This window comes from Narcine bancroftii, chromosome 4 (assembly GCF_036971445.1).
Source record: "Narcine bancroftii isolate sNarBan1 chromosome 4, sNarBan1.hap1, whole genome shotgun sequence".
Taxonomy (NCBI): domain Eukaryota; kingdom Metazoa; phylum Chordata; class Chondrichthyes; order Torpediniformes; family Narcinidae; genus Narcine; species Narcine bancroftii.
This window is the reverse complement of record NC_091472.1, coordinates 7,630,054-7,651,816: the sequence shown is the minus strand read 5'-3', so window position 1 is coordinate 7,651,816 and position 21,763 is coordinate 7,630,054.

Here is a 21,763-nt window from a genome sequence, read left to right as displayed (position 1 = left end):
CGTTGGACTGCGGGTGATAGGAGCTTGTATGATGAAGCCTAGAACCAAGCAGCTGAGATAAGGCTGTCCATAACTAAGATGTAAATTGAGGTCCTCTGTCAGAAGTGACATGCGCTGGTAGGCCGAAGCGAGCCACTCAGGAATTGAGGAATGCTCGTGCACAAGAGTCCGTAGAAGCATCCGCCACGGGGTCTGCCTCAGGCCATCTTGGAAACCTATTGATCACCGTGAAGAGATAGCAGTAGCCTCGTGAAACTAGAATTAGTCCCACAATGTCCACACCGACACAGTCAAAATGACGAGTTACCAGTGGGAAGGGTTGTAGTGATGCTTTCGTTTGCCAATGGATTTTGACTTTTTGACAAGCTACACAAGATCTGGTCATTTACGTGATGTCTGTCTTTAGATTGTTCCAAACAAATCTATTTGAAATCAGATGAACGGTCAATCTAATGGATAAGAAAGTCCATGGACAGAATGAAAAGTGCAACATCTCCACAAAGTTGGAGCCACTGGCCGTGGATGTATGTCCTTTCGATATGTCGCAAAAGAGCAGCTTGCTGTCAACATCAATTTGCACATCCTTCGATTACAGTTTGGTTGTAGAGGTGCGATATGACTCCATCTTAGCGTCTTGTGCTTGGCCAGCGACGAGAGCCACGTCATCAATACCATGGTCCTTAGCTGACACCTCGAGTGCAACAACAAAGCAGGAAAGTGCATCAGACATTACATTGTCTTTTCCAGAAATGTGTATTATTCTGGTAAAGAATTCTGCAAATTCAAAAAACTGCCGCTGTTGTCAAGGTGAGCAGGGGTCCGACACCTTTGAAAATGCAAAGGTCAAGGATTTATAGTCTTTGAACATGGTGAAGTGGCTGCCTTCCAAAAAGTAACGGAAGTGACGGATGGACAAATATATGGCTAGTAGCTCTTTATCAAAGTACTTCACAGAGGTGGTGGCTAAAGAATGCCAATAGCTTCCATTATCCATCGACCTACTGCTAGAGAGTGCCTCCTATGGCCACATTAGACCCCTCTGTTGAAAGGGTGGTAGCTGCATTAGGGACTCGATAACTGAGCATGGTTGCTTGAACTAATAGTTCCTTTGTCTTTATGAAAGCATTTCAACTTTCATCTGTCCACTGAATAGATTTAGCATTACCAGACAGCAGATTGAACAGAGACTTCATAACATGAGCTGTTGCTGGAAGGAATTGACAATAAAACTTAACCATGCCCAAGAATTCTTGCAGACTTTGAGAGCGGTTGGTCTGGAATATTCAGTAATGGCGTCGATATGGAAGGCCACAGAACCACGTCCCAGGAATTCTGTGGACTGTTGTCTGAAAACACATTTATCTGGATTGATGGTCAGTCCAAATTCTCGCAGTCGTCTAAAAAGTATATGCAGATGTTCCATGTTCTTTAATTTTGATGGTGACTAATATGTAATCTTGTAGCGACTCCTTTGAAGAAGACCGCAGAGCCCACCTCACTGACAAAAGACAAAGGAGGAAAAACCCAACACCCAACCCCACCCCACCAATTTTCCCCTGCAACCGCTGCAACCGTGTCTGCCTGTCCCGCATCGGACTTGTCAGCCACAAACGAGCCTGCAGCTGACGTGGACTTTACCCCTCCATAAATCTTCATCCGCGAAGCCAAGCCAAAGAATATGTAATCTTGTAGCGACTCCTACCACTGGAGAGGTTACGCTCAATGCAGAGACACACTATGGGAGTGAATTCAACACTGCTTTATGGTGTTGGCAGCTCTGCTTCTAAAGGGCTCAGAAGCCCATCTCTGATGTCATCACCCCACCTGACTGGTGGCATTACGATCCACTTCCCTGGGATTGATTGATTAGCGTAATCTGGGGAGCGTCCAATCAGTGAGCCCCTCTCATCCCCGAGTCTGTCTGCTTCCCTAGCTCCACCTGTTTGGCTGCCGCTGGCCTGCCCATCAGAGTGAAGTCCTGCAGTTGCTGAGTTGAGTGCCGACAGTAAAGGCTGCGGGCTCCCAGTGAAGGGATGGCTGCTTCAAGCATGGCGCAGTCGGCAGCCCGCTGCAGTTTTGATAAATGAAGACATTGGCCATGCCCTACTGCGTCCATAACTCGCTGAAAGGTCTGAGCTGATTTCTTTTTACCCAAAAGGCATAGGTAAAAACTCAAACAATCTGAAAGGGATAATTATTGCCATTTTCGGGATGCCGTCTGGTTCCACTGGCACCTGGCGATATCTGCGCATCAAATCCACTTTTGAAAAGATTTTTGCCCCATGCAGATTCACTGAGAAATCTTGAATATGGGGAATTGGGTAGCGATCTGGTATAGTGGCATAATTGAGCTGTCTACAATCTTCACAAGGCCTCCACACTCCGGAGAGCTTTTGGGCTAAATGTAATGGAGATGCCCATGGGCTGTCAGACCTGCGAATTATCCCTATCCCTTCCATTTTGTGCAATTCTTCTTTAGCTAATTGCAGTTTCTCTGGGGGCAAGCAACATGCCCTAGCACGAATGGGAGGATCCTTGGTAGAAGTATGGTGAGTTACTCCATGTTTCGTGGAGGGGGTCGAAAACTGCAGAGTTGTAATTTCGGGAAACACTTCTACACGTCTGGAGAACTTATCGACAGCCTTACACAGGGCTTGAAGGCATAGTGCAGGAACATGCGATTCTGCCAGGCGAATAGTTTGAAAGATGGTACTATCCACCAGCCGACACCCTTTTAGATCCACAATGAACGAATGAGCTCGAAGGAAATTGGCCCCAAGTAGCAGTATTGACACTGCCGTGAAAATAAAAAGGCCATGTTTAAATGTTTCCCTCAAACCGAACATTCATTTTCTTTGTGCCATATGTGGGCATGTTGGAATTATTGACTGCTGTGAGTTGGAGGTTAGGAGTAGGATAACGTGTATTGAAACTGGCTTGTGGAAAAACATTAACTTTCGATCCCGTGTCGTCCAAAAAATTACGTTGGGATAGCTGATCCCAAACATGTAGAAGGCTCGTAGAGTTTTGGCCAAGCGTTGCAGCCATTAATGACTGTTGGCCAGGATGTTTCCCAAGAATGCATAGGGTGGTAGGCACCTACATGCATTGACTCCCCAATGCTGGTGGTAAAAACACGAGAGGGAATTGCCTACAGTCTGTGTGCCTGACTTGAGAACTGGTGTGTTGAGAACAACGGCTTGGAAGTAGTGTCAACAACGGAGTTTCTGGGTGCAGGCAGCAGTGACATTGTCTGAAGACCTTTAGGTATGTTTTTTCTGCCAGCTACAGGACGTCTGCCTCTGCAGCTACTGCCCTGGGGTCTTCGAAAGAACTCTGCGATAATGAGTCTAATATCTTCTGGCAGCCTCTCCAGGAAGAGCTATTCGAATAACATAGCTGGCTGTTGGCCGGATGCCAGGCAGAGCATGCCATCCATTAGATTGTATGGGGCACGGTCACCCAACTCCTCCATGTGTTACAGTCTGTCAGCCCTCTCTCTGAGGGCCATGCCATAAATTCACAGGAGAGCTTTTAGAGTGTCATACTTATACTCTCCAGCCTCTGACTCACTTGGGCAGTGGCTTGATTCAAGGCACTGACGAGATGATAATAATGAGACGAGCCCACCTCGATCTTCCCGAGGTGAAATTGTGCCTCAGTTTGTCGAAATCACAACTCTGGTTCCTCCGCCCAGAAGAGTGGTAGTTTACCAGCGACAGTGGCATTATTCCATATGGTCCAAAAGCTCGTTTTGGACCCATCAGGGTCACCAATTGTAGTCACTGAGGGGCTGATAAATGCAAAATACTGACACTCAAAGATGCACATAAACCAGAACTCGTTTACCTAAGTCGCGCGCATATTCTTTTAAAACATTGAACCACGTGCGCCAAGTCGTGATATTATGACATCCTGCGCCTGTTCACTCGACTTCTGGGAATTGTAGTCTATCTGTAGCTCCACTACAGGTTCCATATTCTTAAAAACATGCTGTAACAATTTCTCTTTTTTTTGCAACACCTCTTGACCCTAACCCTAACCCTACCAGAAGCTCCCAGTACCCCAGGGTCCACCCTTGCTACACCTAAGGGACCAAAGACTGCGGCTTAGCCATATGCTGCGACCCGGAGCCGACACGCACTTTGGCCGCTGGCAGAGGTGCTTTCTGAATGACGTGGGGGGGTGCTGAGGCATCGGATAAAGAGCTATTCTTCGTTCTTTGGCTTGGCTTCGCAGACGAAGATTTATGGAGGGGTAAATGTCCACGTCGGCTGCAGGCTCGTTTGTGGCTGACAAGTCCGATGCGGGACAGGCAGACGCGGTTGCAGCGGTTGCAAGGGAAAATTGGTTGGTTGGGGTTGGGTGTTGGGTTTTTCCTCCTTTGTCTTTTGTCAGTGAGGTGGGCTCTGCGGTCTTCTTCAAAAAAGGTTGCTGCCCGCCGAACTGTGAGGCGCCAAGATGCACGGTTTGAGGCGAGATCAGCCCACTGGCGGTGGTCAATGTGGCAGGCACCAAGAGATTTCTTTAGGCAGTCCTTGTACCTCTTCTTTGGTGCACCTCTGTCACGGTGGCCAGTGGAGAGCTCGCCATATAACACGATCTTGGGAAGGCGATGGTCCTCCATTCTGGAGACATGACCTACCCAGCGCAGTTGGATCTTCAGCAGCGTGGAGTTAGCCCAGCTGGGAGACCACCCTTACTCCCTTATACAGGATGCCAGGTCCTACCAAGAGGCAATGAGCACTTTATAGAAGCATTACAGTGAGGGGCATAGCGAACTCCACTCCCAGTACAGGCTCATGACCAGGTCACAACAAGTAGGGGAGTTCGCCAAAGACTTTATACTATCTCTGAAAGACCTGGCGAGAGGCTGCAACTTTAAAGCAGTATCAGATCAGGAGTTTGTGGAGGACCTTATTAGGGACAGAATTGTTGCGGGCATACGGTCCACTGAGACGAGACATCGATTGCTGGAGAAAGGAATGGTGGGGCTAGATGAGGCAGAGACTATTGCAGAAGATTTAGAAAGCACCAGGAAAGAATTGGAGGAGTACTCACAGGACCCTGGGGCTAGGACAAACGTCACTCTGCTGGACTCTCTAGCCCCATGAAAAGAAAAGTCTGCTGCCTCACAGGAATTCACAGCAGCATTACACCTTGAGGGTCCCAAGTGCTTTTTCTGTGGAAAAAGAAAGCACCTCAGAGCCCTCTGCCCTGCCAGAGAAAATGTCTGTTCCAACTGTGGAAAACGTGGGTATTATACAAAAGTCTGCAGAAGCCCCAAGGCCACAGCCATTCTCGTGCTAATGAGAGGCAGGAAAGCTCTTCTTTCTCCATAGACAAACACAAGAAGAATGCCATGTGCAGCCAGCCAACTTGGACAAAAGCTACAGAGCAGAGTACACACTCTTCAGGAGATGAATATGACGCTGAGTACTCTCGGATCGAAGGACACGCCAGACTTGCTTCCCTATGCATGAATCAGGCGAGTCCACACAATTTATCTGATGCCACTGTGTGCATCAAAATTAATGATGTGAGGGTAAATTGCTTAATAGATAGTGGAAGCACTGAAAGTTTTATTGACCAGGGGTTAGTCAACCGTCTTGCCCTCCCAACATACCCGAGTGAGCACCGGATCCTGTTAGCAGCCAGCAGCCTTGCGGCTGAGGTAAAACAGTTTTGCAGGGTTACTCTAGAAATCCAGGGCACAAAATACGAAGGGTTCAAATTACTAGTACTCCCTCACCTCTGTGCCCCGGTACTATTGGGGTTAGATTTTCAGAGCCAGTTAGAAAGCATTACAATAGGGCACAACGGGCCTCACCCCCCACTACGCCTTGCGAAGAAACAACTCTGCAGCCTGTCTGTCCTGAACATAGAACCCCCTCCGCTGTTCACACACCTGACCCCAGAATGCACACCAATAGCCACAAAGAGCAGGAGGTACAGCCCGAGTGACAGAGCCTTCATTAGGACAGAGGTCCTCAGGCTACTACAGGAGGGCATCATAGAGCAGAGCACCAGCCCCTGGAGAGCCCAGGTGGTTGTAGTAAAGTGAGGAGAAAAACTGCGCATGGTAGTGGATTACAGCCAGACAATCAACAAATTTACACAACTAGATGCCTACCCCTTGCCACGCATAGCAGACATGATCAACAACATTGCACAGTATAAGGTGTTCTCCACCATAGGCCTGAAGGCAGCAGACCACCAACTGCTCATTAGAAACAGTGATCGCATTTACATGGCATTTGAGGCAGACGGCAGGCTGTATCAATTTCTGTGACTTCCTTTCGGTGTCACCAATGGAGTGTCCCTGTTTCAGAGAGAAATGGATCAAATAGTAGATGAGCTCCAACTGAAAGCGGTGTTCCCCTACTTAGACAACGTGACAATATGTGGCCACACTCAGGAGGATCATGACGCGAATTTAAAACATTTCTTCCAGGCAGCCAAGGAAAGGAACCTAACATACAACAGGGACAAATGCGTCTTTAGTGCCAGGAATTTGCCAATCCTGGGCTACATAGTGCAGAATGGGGAAATCAGCCCAGACCCAGCCCGTATGAGCCCTCTCCCAGACTTCCCAGTGCCACACACACTGAAAGCAATAAAAAGGTGTTTGGGGCTGTTCGCTTACTACACCCAATGGGTCCCCAACTACGCCGACAGGGCCCACCCGCTTATAAAAGCCTCAGATTTCCAACTGTGCCCATCAGCCACCAGAGCGTTCAGGGACATTAGGGACCATATCACTAAAGCTACCATGCGGTCCATAGATGAGTCGAGCCCGTTTCAAGTAGAAACAGATGCATTCGATGTGGCTCTGGCAGCAACCCTAAACCAAGATGGATGACCAGTGGTCTTTTTCTTGCAAACCCTACCGGGGTCAGAGGTAAGAAACTCAGCAGTAGAGAAGGAGGCCCTAACCATTGTGGAAGCATTAAGGCACTGGCGACATTATCTGGCGTGCAAACACTTCACCCTCGTCACGGACCAATGTTCTGTGGCTTTTATGTTCGATAACCAGAGCAGGGGGAGAATTAAGAATGACAAAATCCTGCGCTGGCGGATAGAATTGTCTACATTTAGCTACAACATTCTATACCGTCCCAGGAGACTCAACGAGCCCCCGGACGCGCTGTCCAGAGGCATTTGTTCCATCATTAACCACACGTCCCAGTTGCAGAGCTTGCACAATGAGCTGGGCCACCTGGGGGTCGCAAGACTGTTTCACTTCATTAAAACCCAAAACCTCCAATTTTCGGTAGAGGAAGTGAGGTCAGTGAACATGAGCTGCCCCCTCTGTGCGGAACGCAAACCACAATTTTACCGGCCAGGCAAAACCACCCTGATAAAGGCTGCCAAACCTTTTGAGCGCCTCAGCCTCGATTTTAAAGGCCCGCTCCCGCCCAATAATAGAAATGTCTATTTCCTAAACGTAATAGATGAATATTCCCATTTCCCCTTCGCAATCCTGTGTTCTGATGTATCAGCACCCACTGTTATAAAATGCCTCCAACCCATCTTCAGCATATTTGGGTACCCGAACTACATACACACAGACAGGGGAGCTGCATTCATGAGCGCAGAAGTACAGCAGTACCTGCACGAGAGAGGGATTGCTACCAGCCGCACTACAAGTTATAATCCCAGGGGGAATGGACAAGTCGAAAGAAAAAATGCCACTATCTGGACAACAGTCCTTTTGACCTTAAAAGCAAAAGACCTGCCTGTTACTAGATGGCAAGAAGTGTTGCCAGAAGCCCTACCCTCTATATGTTCTTTGTTGTGTACTGCCACTAAAATGACCCCACATGACCGTGTCTTTTCTTTCACAAGGAAAGCCACGACGGGCACAGTTCTGCCTAAATGGATGATGACACCGGGACCTGTTCTCCTCCGGAAGCCCTGCAGACCCCACAAAGTGGACCCGCTGGTGGATCAAGTGGAGTTGAGGCACGTGAACCCTCAGTATGCCCATTACATTCCCAGATGGAAAAGAAGACTCGGTGGCTACCAGGGATCTTGCGCCGGCCGAATGTGTGAACAATGCGGAGGAAACACAGATGTCTACGGATCAATAAGGAGCACAGCAGCAGTCACTAGAACAGACGTCCATCGAGTCACCCCAGAGGACTCTACCACCCACCCCGGAAATCAGGACCCTGGGTACGCCCGCCCCACAAAATATCACCACCCTAGACTTGATGGCAGGACCTAGTCCCATACAAGAGAATCCCCAGCCCACACGGCCACTTGGCCAACCAGCACTTCCCACTCCCACACCTACACCAAGAAAGGCCGAAAGGCAGACCACACTCCCCACCCCTATACCACTACCAAGGAGGTCCAGAAGGCAATGGAAGCCACGAAAAATTTTGGACTTATGAACTTACAAACAAGGGAAGGAGGGTGGGGTGGGGTGGATAACAATTTTTTAAGGGGGGGGTGAATGTGGTGATATGTAATTACACTACTAGGTCACCAGGGGTCATCCCGGTGACCTTGTCTATAAACCAGTCCAGAGCTACAGTCTAGCCTTCCAGATTCGTCTTGCAGAGAGACAAGACCTCTTAGTGTACATGTTAGTTTATTAAAGCTGTCTTATACTTGCAGTGCTGGTGTGGTTATTGTCAGTACAGTGAAGTTGAGGAGGATAAAGGTCATGCGAGGACTGCATGTATGAACAGAAAGCAAAGGTTTGTACGTGATATAAATGTTCTCATGTGTATAGTCGAAAAGGCAGGTGATCTTGGGGAATGGGTTGGCACGTGGGATTACGACATTATTGCTATCAGTGAGACTTGGTTGCAGGAGGGGCAGGACTGGCAGCTCAATGTTCCAGCGTTCGGATGTTTCAGACATGATAGAGGGGGAGGGATAAAAGAGGGAGGAGTGGCATTGCTCATGACACCTGTGCTGAGACTGACAGCCCAGAGGGCTCGTCTACAGAGGTCATATGGGTGGAGCTGAGGAATGGGAAAGGTGTGACCACACTGATAGACCACCCAATATTCTTCATTGGCTTGGCTTCGCAGATGAAGATTTATGGAGGGGTAAATGTCCACGTTATAGACAATAGTCAGAGAGAATTGGAGGAGTAAATCTGTAAAGAGATAGCAGGCCAATGTAAGAAACAGGAAGGTGTGATAGTCGGGGATTTTAATTTTCCACATATTGTCTGGGCCTCCCACACTGTAAAAGGGCTGGATGGCTTGGAGTTTGTCAAATGTGTTCAGGAAAGTTTTCTAAATCAATCTCTACTAACGAGAGAGAAAGCAATACTGGATCTCCTATTAGGGAAACAGACAGGTCACTTGACAGAAATATGTGAGGCAAACATTTTGGGTCCAGTGACCATAATCTCAATAATTTCAAGTTAATTATGAATAAGGTCTGGCCTTTAAGTTGAGATTTTAAGTCGGAGGAAGTCCAATTTTGTGGAAATGAGAAAGGATCTAGGAAGAGTGGATTGGGATCAATTGTTTTCTGGCAAGGATGTGTTCAGTAAGTGGAAGGCCTTCAAACGGGAAATTTTGAGAGTGCAGATTTTCTATGTTCCTGTCAAGATTAAAGGCAAAGGTAACAGGCAGAGGGAACCCTGGTTTTCATGGGATACTAGTGATCTGGTTAAGAAGAAGAGAGAGGTGTACTGCAGGTAGAGGCAACAAGGGGCAAGTGAGGTACTAGACGAGTATAGAAAATATTAAGAAGGAAATCAGGAAGGCAGAAAGAAGACACGAGTTTGCTTTGGCAGATAATGTGAGGGTAAATCCAAAGGGGCGCTACAAGTGTATTAAGAGTAAAAAGATAGTAAGAGACAAAATTGGACCGTTAGAAGATCAGAGTGGTCGTCTATGTGTGGAGCTTCACAAGATGTGGGAGATCTTAAATGGATTTTTTTCATCTGTAGCAGCCCACTAATTGGGATATGACCCAGAAACAAGATGGCCGATGAACGCAGTGACCGTGCAGATCCTGCAGGGGATCAACGACGTTCATCTCAGGTGACAACCCGCACGGCAGGAAACAACGAGCAACACTGGGAACGTGAACCAATCCGAGGCCAACACTGCTGTGACGCCATTCTTGTCATCAGCGGTGGTAGGGAGAGATTCCAGTGCAATAAACCAGTCTTTGACTTCAACTTCTCGGGTGAGTGTCATTCTTTCCACACTTTGCAGTAGCGCATCTGCTATATTGGTGACCCTGACAGGTCCATCCGCTGATTGGACCCGAAGATGACGGACCAGGGAGCTCTTCATGTGGTTTTCTTGAAGCTGCCAACGTTCTGGGCTTCACAGCCACACGTTTTTACTACGTGGTGAGCTCGCTCGACCATGACACAGCAGCAAGTGTCATCGACTTCCTGCAGCTGCCTCCAGAGCAAGGCAAATACAGTGCCATCAAGGAGTTATTAACCCACAGCTTAGGGCTCTCATGGCACGAGCTCACAGCCCTTTTGCTGAATAAAGATGGATTGGAGGACAAGGGCCCCCCATCTGCCCTCATGAACAAGTTGCTCACCCTTGCTGAGGGGCACAGGCCTTGTCTCCTCTTTGAGCAGGTTTTCCTGGAGCAGCTGCCCAAGGATATCCAACTCTTGATCACCGACGAGGACTCCAGCCACCCCAGGAGCCTCGCAGCCCAGACGGACATGCTCTGGAGAGTAACAGGGGAAGGCGGCACCTCAGTGGAGCAGGTTGCTGGGCCCCACACACAACCGGCATCAAGGCCACAGAAAGCGGAGAGGCAAGTGGACACCCCCCTACCCACCAGTACTGTTACTATCACCAGTGATGGGGTGCGGGGACCCTGCATGTTTCAGGGAAACGCCATGGCCAACCGTTGTTAAAGGCTACGGTTGTTGGCCAATGTGACAGCCTCCTCCACATGTGGGACTCTCTGACCAGAAGGTGCTTCCTTTTTGATACCAGAAACAAAATAAGTGTCCTTCCTCCCTCAGCCTACAACACCCGGGGCAAACTCGGCCTGGCACTGAGGGCAGAGAACAGCACCTGTATATGAACATTCGGCACCCGCACTGTCTCCTCCGCTTCAGCAGCAACTGGTTCACATGGACATTTACGGTTTCAGCTGCGGCGCAACCGCTCCTGGGAGCAGACTTCCTGCCAGCCCACTGCCCGCTGGTGGACTTTAAAGGGCAACGTTTGGTGCATGCCAGGACTTTTCAAACAACACCCCTGGGGGAAGCCAAGTTACCTGGCTTTCCCCCCACCCCACCCCCCCCTGACCTCGACTCTGTTACTTTGTCCACCAACAGATCCTGGCTGAGTTCCCTTCAATTGTGGCACCACAGTTTTCTACCGCTGAGCCGAAGCACAGGATAAGGCACCACATTCTCACCTCTCCAGCGCGAGCCAGCGCGATGTAGGTTCAGCCCCATCCACATCGAGATAGTAGGGTCGCTACCAGTTTCCTGCAGGGCGAGGTACTTCCTCACCATGATTGACCACTTCTCGAGGAGGCCGGAAGCAGTTCCATTGGCCAACAAAATCACCGAGACCTGCACCAAGGCATTGATTAATGCCTGGGTGCTGAGGTTTATAGTCCCAGAGCATATGACTTCCAATAGAGTTACACAGTTCCCTTTGAGACTTTGGGTGGCAGTGGCCAACTTTCTGGGAACTGAGCTTCACCACATCACGACGTATCAACCTCAGACCAACAGGTTGGTGGAGCAGTTCCACTGGCATCTAAAGGCAGCCTTGATGGCTCAGCTCAAGGGACCGAACTGGGTGGATGAGCTACCCTGGGTCCTCCTGGGGATCTGCCCTGCACTGAAAGAAGATTTCAATGCTTCAGTAGCCAAGATTATTCATGGCGTGCCTTTGGTCTGCTGCCAAGGACTCATCGGATCCAATGAACTCATTGACAAGGCTAAAAGAAAGACTGGGTATTCTAGCCCCTCCGCAGCCTCTGTCACATGGCCAGGCCAAGTCCTCTGTCCTCAAAAACCTACAGACCTCTGAGTATGTTTTCACATAGTCAGAGGGGAGCATACAGGACACCTCAGAAACAGCTCTATGAGGGGCTGTGCAAAGTAATCAGACACAATGGGTCAACATGTGTGCTGGATATTGGAGGTAAGGAAGGGACTTTCACCATTCACTGCCTCAAGCCAGCTCATCTGGACATTAGCCAACTGGTCTTCACGCAGAGGTAGGCCAACGAAAGCGGCGGACAGCGTTCCGATCGCCAATTCAGGAGGGGGTCGTGTAGCGGCCCACGAACTGGGATGCGACCCAGTACACAAGATGGCTGACAAATGTGGTGACCGCACAGACCGTATGTTGGCCAACAACCTTCATCCCAGGTGACACATGGGAGGTTAGTTCAGAAGGTTCAAATACTAGGTTGTAAATTAGATTCAAAGTTGGCCGAATGGGAGAAGACAGAGAGTGATAGTGGACGGATGCTTCTCAGACTGGAGGCCTGTGACGAGTGGTGTGACTCAGGGATCGGTGATGGGACCATTGTGGTTTGTTGTCTATATCAATGATCTGGATGATAATGTGGTAAATTGGATCAGCAAGTTTGGTGATGACACTAAGATTGGAGGCGTTATGGACAGCGAGGAAGGGTTTCAAAGCTTGCAGAGGGATCTGAACCAACTGGAACAATGGGCCAGAAAATAGCAGATGGAATTTAATGCAGACAAGTGTGAGGTTTTGCATTTTGGAAGGACAAACCAAGGTAGGACATACACGGTAAATGGTCGGGCACTGAGGAGTGCAGAGGAACGACGGGATCTGGGAATATAGATACATAATTCATTGAAAGTGGTGCCACAGGTAGACAGGGCTGTAAAGAGAGCTTTTGGCATCTTGGCCTTCATAAATCAAAGTATTGAGTTGGGATGTTATGCTGATGCTAAATTCGGAGTATTGTTGTAGGAAGGATGTTAGGTTAGTGGGCACTAGGATTTTCGTAGGTCTTCAGGAGTTGAGTTACAGGAAAAGATTAAACAGGTTAGAATTTTTAATCTTTAGAATGAAGGGAGATTTGATAGAGATTTACAAATTTGTGAGGGGTATTGACGGAGTAACTGCAAGTAAGCACTTTCCATTTAAATTAGGAGAGATAAATGCAAGATATCATGGCTTTAGGTTTAGGAGAAACATTTAGGGCAACCTCTTCACTCAGAGAGCTGTGGGAGTGTGGAACGAGCTTCCATCTGATGTGGTAAATGCGGGCTCACTCTTTAGTTTTAAGAATAAATTGGATAGATACATGGATGGGAGAGGTCTGGAGGGTTATGGACTGGGTGCAGGTCAATGGGACTAGCGAAGTGATGTTCCGGCACAGACTAGAGGGGGCAAAGAGCCTGTTTTCTGAGCTGTAGTGTTCTTTGCTTCTTATGAGCTAGGGAAAGTGTTGTTTATTTTTGAGTAGATTTATATAGGTCAGTGCAACATCATATGCTGAAGGGTCTGTACTGTGCTGTAATTTAGACATACTGTTACAAGCCCAGAGGACCCCAAAACCCAGCGGCAATAGATATTCACCAAGATAAATGGTTACTTAAACAAAAGTTGCTTTTAATTATCTTTAAGCATGAAAACAGGATCAAACTTTAACTTATTACTATTAACTTAACCCCCTTCTAATTCTAAGCGGACCTGTATGTAATGTGTGTATAAGTTCAGAAAAGTTCTTTGATTCACAATCCAATCTCACTTCTCATTCCTCCAAGTTCACTGGTTGCAGGCAATTCTTATACTGTGCACAGAATTTTAACATTTATGAATTTCACCAGGCTTTAGTGCTTGAAAGGTAAATGGTCACCGCTCAGGACGGTTCTTGTCAGTTTTCTGAGAGAGATTTGTTGTTCGCTGGAAACCTAAATCTGAAATCTGATTCCTTGTAACCAGCCACTTCAGTGTCTTGCCGAAGAAACTTGCCCCATCAGGGTTCTCCAGATGATAACCTCTTCCTTTCAGGTCACCACAGTGTCGACTTTTTGTTTCTCTTTTTTTAAGCGAAACATTAGGGAGCCAGTCCTCTCCTGTTGTATGAACCACAATGACTTTGACCAGGCTAAATTAAGCACTCACAACCCATCTTCCAAATGAGATTTTCCACAAGCTTTCCAGCTTGTCCTGTTCCAGTCCCAGCTGCTGCTGCTGGACTGTAAAACTACAGAAATATCTCCCTCTCTTTCTCTCTCTCTCTCAGAGAGACAGCCTGTTTTACTCTCTCTGCTTGCAAAACCACATGACATACTCCAGACAGCCTGCGGCTCCAACGAGTTATTTCATCTGTTGCCTTATTGTAAGCAACAATCCATTAGTGATGTCTCTTGGGCACTCTCCACAGTTTTTGTAAAGGCTCTTGGTGCCAGCCTGTCTAGCATGGGCAAAGCTCCAGTATTTTAAATAAGATCTGTTTTGAAGTATTTGTATGTGACCTACACTAAAAAAAACCTGCTCCAATTTATCTCCCAAAAACATATCTATATACAATACAAACACAACATAATCCGTCACAATATATACAAACAGCACAGTAACAGGCCATTTTGGCCCACGAGTCTGTGCCTCCCAACTACACCCAATTAACCTACACCCCCAAGTACATTTCAAACTGTGGGAGGAAACTGGAGCCCCCTGATTAAACCCACATGAATACAGGGAGAACTTACAAATTTCTTACAGACGGTACAGGATTCGAACCCTGTTTCCGATTGATGACACTGCAAAGACATTGTTCTAACCACTATGCCAACCGTGTAATGTTCTCTGTTAATTGGTGTATAGAGCGGTGCAGGCTTATGGGCCAGAATGGCTTGTTACAGTGTGCTGTGCGTCTAAACTAAAAATTAAATTTAAAAAAAATGTTCTTACAGGACCAGACAGGTTTGATGCAGGAAGTATGTTCCTGATGTTGGGTAAGTTCAGAACAATGGGCCACAATAGAAGGATAAGGAGGAAGCCATTTATGACTGAGTTGAGGATCGACCTCTTCACCCAGAGAGTTGTGTACTTGTGGAACTTCCTCCCAAGAAACTAGTTGAGGCTGGTTCATTAGATGTCTTCAGAAGGGAGTTGTTTGTGGCTCGAGGAATCAATAGATATGGAGAGAATAGAGTTCCGAGGTCATATGATCTGCCAGGGTGGTCTTGAATTGTGGTGCAGGCTCAAAGGGCTGAATAACCTCCTATTTTCTATGATTCTGTGCTCCTGTTCTCTCCTCAGTCGCATTTGCTATTCTTCCCCACATTTTCATCGACTCTCCCCCCCCCCCCCCCCAGATTCCACTGCTCATCTACATCCTGCCACCCCACAATTGTGGCAATGAGGAAGGAAATTTTGAAGCCTATGTAGTCTCTCCTTATAGCGAAAGCCCTCCGGTCCTTGCGATGTCACTCTGGATCTTTGGTGCACGCTGTAGTGCAATGCCCTGAACTCCACAGTGTTCTCCACTGACCCTCTCCCCCATGTTCAGAGTTTGAGACTCATTACGCAGCCTTGAAGCAAATAGTGGCAATGCCAGAGCTGCTGTAACGTCGGCCCTGCTACTGATGCAGACCCAGGTGAGTGGGGAGTGGAGACACACCGCTGCTCCATAGGGTCTTACTGCCTGGTTTTAATGTTGGAGGCTCCGTACAGGTCTGTTAAAGAGGCTGACAGTGTTTCCTTTTAAGTCCTATAACCACAGGGTCTGTGCCCAAGATGGCAGAGCCCATGCTCAGCAACACACGACTTGCCCCATTGAGAAAGAAAAGCAGAGGAGATGACCCTACAGGATGGTGACTGCAGCAGTACATCAGTGAGGGACTCATGGCTGAAGGACCCACACAAGCTGCAGGCTGTTGATGACATGATCAAAGGACCCATACAGACTGACTCATGGGAATGAGGTGCTGGGAGTCAAGAGGATGCCAAGGTTAACTATAGGATTCGGGCACTGAAGGCTTCCTGATCATATTGGAGGCTTGGTTCTGGAGCTCAGGTGGCTGATGTATCAAGCAGGGGTCTGTGAGACTGCGGAGGCTGTGGGAGCACTGGAGGCGAATCCACGGACACTCAGTGACTCTGAAGAGACTCTCTTTTGCTTCTCTTTTTCCTGTTGTCAGGGGTGCCGGGCAATGCTCATGGTGACTCTTTGTTTGCCTTACGACAGAAGCATATATTACATTTTTATGCATTATTAAGTGACAGGCAAAGGAACCTTGAACTTCACAATGAAAAAAAAGTCCCAGATGCAAAATATTTACAGATATAGATACTTTTAATAACAATTTCAAGTAGCAATTACAAATATCTGTCTTAGTTAAACAAGCACAACAGTCAAAAATATGAATTTGTACAAAAATTAGTAAGTTTGCATTATAAACGGTTGTTTCTTAATACAACGGAACTTGGACTATTGCTTCAAGCAGCGGCAATTAGAGGTGAATACATTTAAATTAAAAATAAAAATTGACTCGTTCTAAAATTTCTGCTCATAATGTTTCAACAAAATATCTATTTATTCTTGTTTAGGCATCCAGGAGTGATGGATTTATTCCCCATCACTTATTGCCCTGGAATTTGTTGGGATAATGGGGTCTGGAGTCACATACAATTCAGGGTGGGTGAGGAGCGCAAGTTTCCCCACCCCTGAATTGATGCATAGATGCTTCAGGTTTACCAGAGTGTTGCCTGGATTGAAGAGCATGCCACATGAAGCAAGGTCGACCGAGCTAGAGATTTTCTCACAGGAGCAATGGAGGATGTGAGGCGACTTTAATAGAGGTAAATGGGGATTTGGATAGGGTGGATAGGCAGCACTTTTATTCCGGGGTGGGGGCAACAATAGCAAATGCCAGAGGATACCTGTTTAAGGTGAGGGGAGGAATGTTTTGGGGAGATGTAAGTTTTTTTTTGCACAGAGAGTGGTGGGTGCCTGGAATGCATCGCCAGGGGTGATGGTGGAAGCTGGAACAATAGGGATAATCAAAAGACTTTTAGACAGGCACACAGATGTAAGAAAAATAGAGGGTTATGGGTGTGAGGTAGGGAAGAGTTAGATTGTTGGGGAGTAGGTTTCCAAAGGTTGGTACAACGGCATGGGCCAAAGGGCCTGCACTGTGCTCTAATGTTCAGTGTTCTATGAGTGTATCGGTAAACCAGATGGGCTACCCAAAACAATCCAGTAGTTTTTTTTTTGCACTCATCATTACTAGGACTAGCTGTTTTTTTGTTCTAAATTCTACATTATTAACTCAATTTAAATTCAACAACAGCCGTGGACATACAACACGTTTTCAGGCCCTTCTGGCCTTCAAGCCCGTGCCGCCCAATTTACACCCAATTGAACTACAACCCCGGTACATTCCAAACAGTGGGAGGATACAAGAGTCCCTGGGGAAAACCCAAGTGGACACAGGGAGAACGTACAAACTCCTTACAGACAATGCAGGACTCAAACCCCGGTCTCAATCGCTGGAGCTGTAACCGTGCTGGCCAAACTCTCAACTATTTAGTCCAGATCTTTCGATTACTAAGTCTGGAACTTAATCACGTTTGGTTGAGCCCCTTCTACTGATGAGACACAAGACTGAGAAGGTTCAGTTGCATCCACTTCGCAGAGGCAGTGCCCCCACCTACTGATCAGTGCCCACCAGAAATGAGAGCAACAGGGAGGTGAAAGGGTGTGTTCTCTCGGCAGTGGGCACAAGGGCGATTCTTTTCAGGAGGGAAGGAGCAGCAGAAAGATAGGACAGACCCTATCTGTACAGCCATTTCCAGGCACCTGAGAAAGGTCCAATTATAACACCAAATCTGGGCCCACCACCACAAGATGCACCAGGGGAGAGCACTGGAGTTAGCCAAGTCACGGTGATCTCTTGTTGGGGAAGAGAAGGGACATGTTTCTAGGAAAACTTCAGCAGCGTAACATGGAGAAAACCTGCTTGATCCAAGCGCCTAAAGTTGAGGTTCTGGATTGGAGAAGAGCAAATTTCGAAGGAATAAGAAGGGATTTGGGGAGTATTGAGTGGGACAGGATATTTTCAGGTAAGGATGTAAATGAAAAATGAAGGATATTCAAACAAGAGATTTTGAGGGTACAGAGTAGTTATGTCCCAGTGAGGATCAAAGGAAAGGCTGGAAGTCATAGGGAGGCTTGGTTTTCGAGGAATATTGGAAATTTGGTTCGGAGTAAAAGGGAGGTGTACAAGAGGTATAAAGAGCAGGGAGCTGAGAATTTGAAGGAGGACTACGAGGAGTGTAGAAAGAATCTTAAGAAAGAAATTAGAAAGGCCAAAAAAGGCACAAAGAGGCTTTGGCTGACAGAGTAAAAATAAATCCAAAGGGTTTCTATAGGTACTTTAAAAGTAAAAGATTAGTGAGGGATAAAATTGGAGCCCTTGTAGATAGCGAAGGTAGGCTGAGTGAGAAGTCTGAGGAAATGGGGGAAATTTTGAATGATTTCTTTGCCTCAGTATTCACTAGGGAAAAAAATATTGAACCAGTTGAAGTAAAGAAAAATAGTGGGGAGGTCATGAAGCATATAAGGATAACTGAGGAGGTAGTGATGGCTGTGTTAAAAAAGATAAAGGTGGATAAATCTCCGGGACCGGACAAAATATTCCCAAGGACACTCAGGGAGGCCTGTGGACAGATAGTGGGGCCATTAACAGAGATATTTAGGATGTCACTGGTCACGGGGGTAGTGCCAAAGGATTGGAGGGTGGCGCTTGTGGTTCCGCTGTTTAAGAAAGGGTCCAAATGTAAACCTGGGAATTATAGGTCCGTGAGTCTGACGTCTGTGGTGGGCAAGTTGATGGAAAGTGTTCTGAGGGATGGTATTTACAAATATTTGGAGGTACAAGGATTGATAGGGAGTAATCAGCATGGTTTTGTCAGGGGTAGATCATGCTTGACAAACCTGATTGAGTTCTTCAAGGGGGTTACAAAAAAGGTTGATGAAGGGAAAGCTGTGGATGTTGTCTATTTGGACTTTAGTAAAGCTTATGACAAAGTTCCCCACAGGAGGTTAGGAAAAAAGGTGGAGGCATTAGGTATAAATAAGGAGGTAGTGCAATGGATTCAGCAGTGGTTGGATGGGAGGTGTCAGAGAGTAGTGGTAGAAAATTGTTTGTCCAATTGGAGGCCGGTGACTAGTGGAGTTCCTCAGGGATCGGTCCTGGGTCCACTATTGTTTATTATATATATTAACGATCTGGAAGTAGGGGTGGAGAATTGGATAAGCAAGTTTGCGGATGATACAAAGATTGGTGGTGTTGTGGACAGTGAGGAAGATTACTGTAGATTAAAAGGTGATTTAGGAAGGCTGGAGGTGTGGGCTGAGAAATGGCTGAAGGAATTTAATACAGATAAGTGTGAGGTGTTACATTTTGGAAAGACAAATCTAAATAGGTCATATGCATTAAATGGTAGGCTATTGAGATGTGCAGAGCAACAAAGGGATTTAGGAGTGATGGTAAATAGTTCCCTCAAGGCTGATACTCAGGGAGATGGTGTGGTGAAGAAGGCATTTGGAATGTTGGCCTTCATAAATCGGAGTATTGAATTCAAGAGTAGGGAGGTTATGATGAAATTGTACAAGGCATTGGTGAGGCCAAATTTGGAGTACTGTGTACAGTTTTGGTCACCAAATTATAGGAAAGATATAAACAAAATAGAGAGAGTGCAGAGAAGGTTCACGAGAATGTTGACAGGATGTCAGGGTTTGAGTTACAGGGAAAGGTTGTGCAGACTGGGGCTTTTTTCTCTGGAGCGTAGAAGATTGAGGGGGGATTTGATAGAGGTGTTCAAGATTTTAAAAGGGACAGAGAGAGTCAACATGGATAGCCTTTTTCAATTAAGAGTGGGGGATATTCAAACTAGTGGGCATGGTTTAAGATTGAAGGGGGAAAATTGTAAGGGGAACATGAGGGGAAATTTCTTTACACAAAGGGTGGTAGGGATGTGGAATGAGCTTCCGGCAGATGTGGTTGAGGCAGGATCATTGGTTACATTTAAGGAAAGACTGGATCGTTACATGGATAGGAGGGGACTAGAGGGGTATGGACCGGGTGCTGGTCAGTGGGACTAGGAGGGTGGGGATTTGTTACGGCATGGACTAGTAGGGCCAAACTGGCCTGTTCTGTGCTGTAAGTGGTTTTATATGGTTATATATGGTTATTGTGGAGAGAAGTGTAGTTGTCCCATTCCACACCTGATCTACCAGGAGCACATGAGTCGGGATGTCACATTACAAGTCCACCAAGAAAGGCTGTACATGGTGACTGATAGGGCACTGAGGAGTGCAGTAGAACAGAGGGACCTGGGAATACAGATAAATAATTCCCTGAAAGTGGCATCACAATCCTTTTGGCATCTTGGCCTTCATAAATCAAAGTATTGAGTATAGGAGCTGGGATGTTATGGTAAAGATGTATAAGACATTGGTGAGGCCAAATTTGGAGTATTGTGTGCAGTTTCGCTCACTAACTACAGGAAAGACATCAATAAGATTGAAAGAGTCCAGAGAAGATTTACAAGGATGTTGCCTGGACTTGAAGAACTGAGTTACAGGGAAAGGTTAAACAGGTTAGGACTTTATTCCCTGGAGCGTAGAAGGATAAGGGGAGATTTGATAGAGGTATTTGAAATTATGAGGGGTACAGACAGTAAATGTAGGTAGGCTTTTTCCATTGAGGAAAACCAGAAGAAAAGGGTTAAAGAGTAAAAGGAGAAAAGTTGAGAGGGAACATGAGGGGGAACTTTTTCATACAGAGAGTGGTTGGAGTGTGAAGTGGGCTGCCAGCTGAAGTGGCGAATGCGGACCCAATTTTAACATTTAAGAAGAATTGGACAGGTACATGGATAGGAGAGGCATGGAGGGCTGTGGATTGGGAGCACATCAGTGGGACTAGGCAAAAAAAATGGTTCGGCACAGACTAGAAGGGCCAAAGAGGCCTGCTTCTGTGCTGTAAAGTTTTATGGTTCTACTTGTGTGGAGATCAGATCATTGGAGAAAGGAATCCCCGCCATCTAGATCTCGGCCATCTAGATTTATACCACCAGGGTTGGGAAGTCAGAACATAGGGCTAGGTTTGAGGGGAAAATTTTAAAGGAGATCGGAAGGGCAAGTTTACTACACAGATGGTATGGGTGCTGGAACATGCTACCAGAAGAAGCAGCAGAGTTGAGGACGATTCACCAGGAGCAATGTTAAGTAGGGCTCAAAGATATTGTCGATGACCCCCACCACCCTGCACACAGGATCTTTTACCTGCTACCATCAGAAGGTGGAAACAAGAGCTTCAAGATCAGAACTGGGAAATTGCTTCTTCCCACAGGCCGTGAGGTTGATGAAAGGTGTTCTGTAACCAAATGAATTATTTCCAAATATTTATACATATTTATTTTAAATGTTATCTTTTTGTGTATGTTTGCTTATTATATGCCGTGCAGGAGAGTGTGTGTGTGTGTGTGTGTGTGTGTGTGTGTGTGTGTGTGTGTGTGTGTGTGTGTGTGTGTGTGTGTGTGTGTGTGTGTGTGTGTGTGTGTGTGTGTGTGTGTGTGTGTGTGTGTGTTGTGATGGTCTCGAGTAATGGTATTTTGTCTGCTTGGAGGTTTTCACTCATAGAACACAATACAGCACAGTACAGGACCTTTGGGCCTTGATGTGGTGCCAACCCATATATTCCTTACGAACAAAAAGTTCTAAACCTTCCCTACTCCATAAACTTCTATTCTTCTTTCATCCATGTGTTTGTCTTAGAGTCTCTTAAATG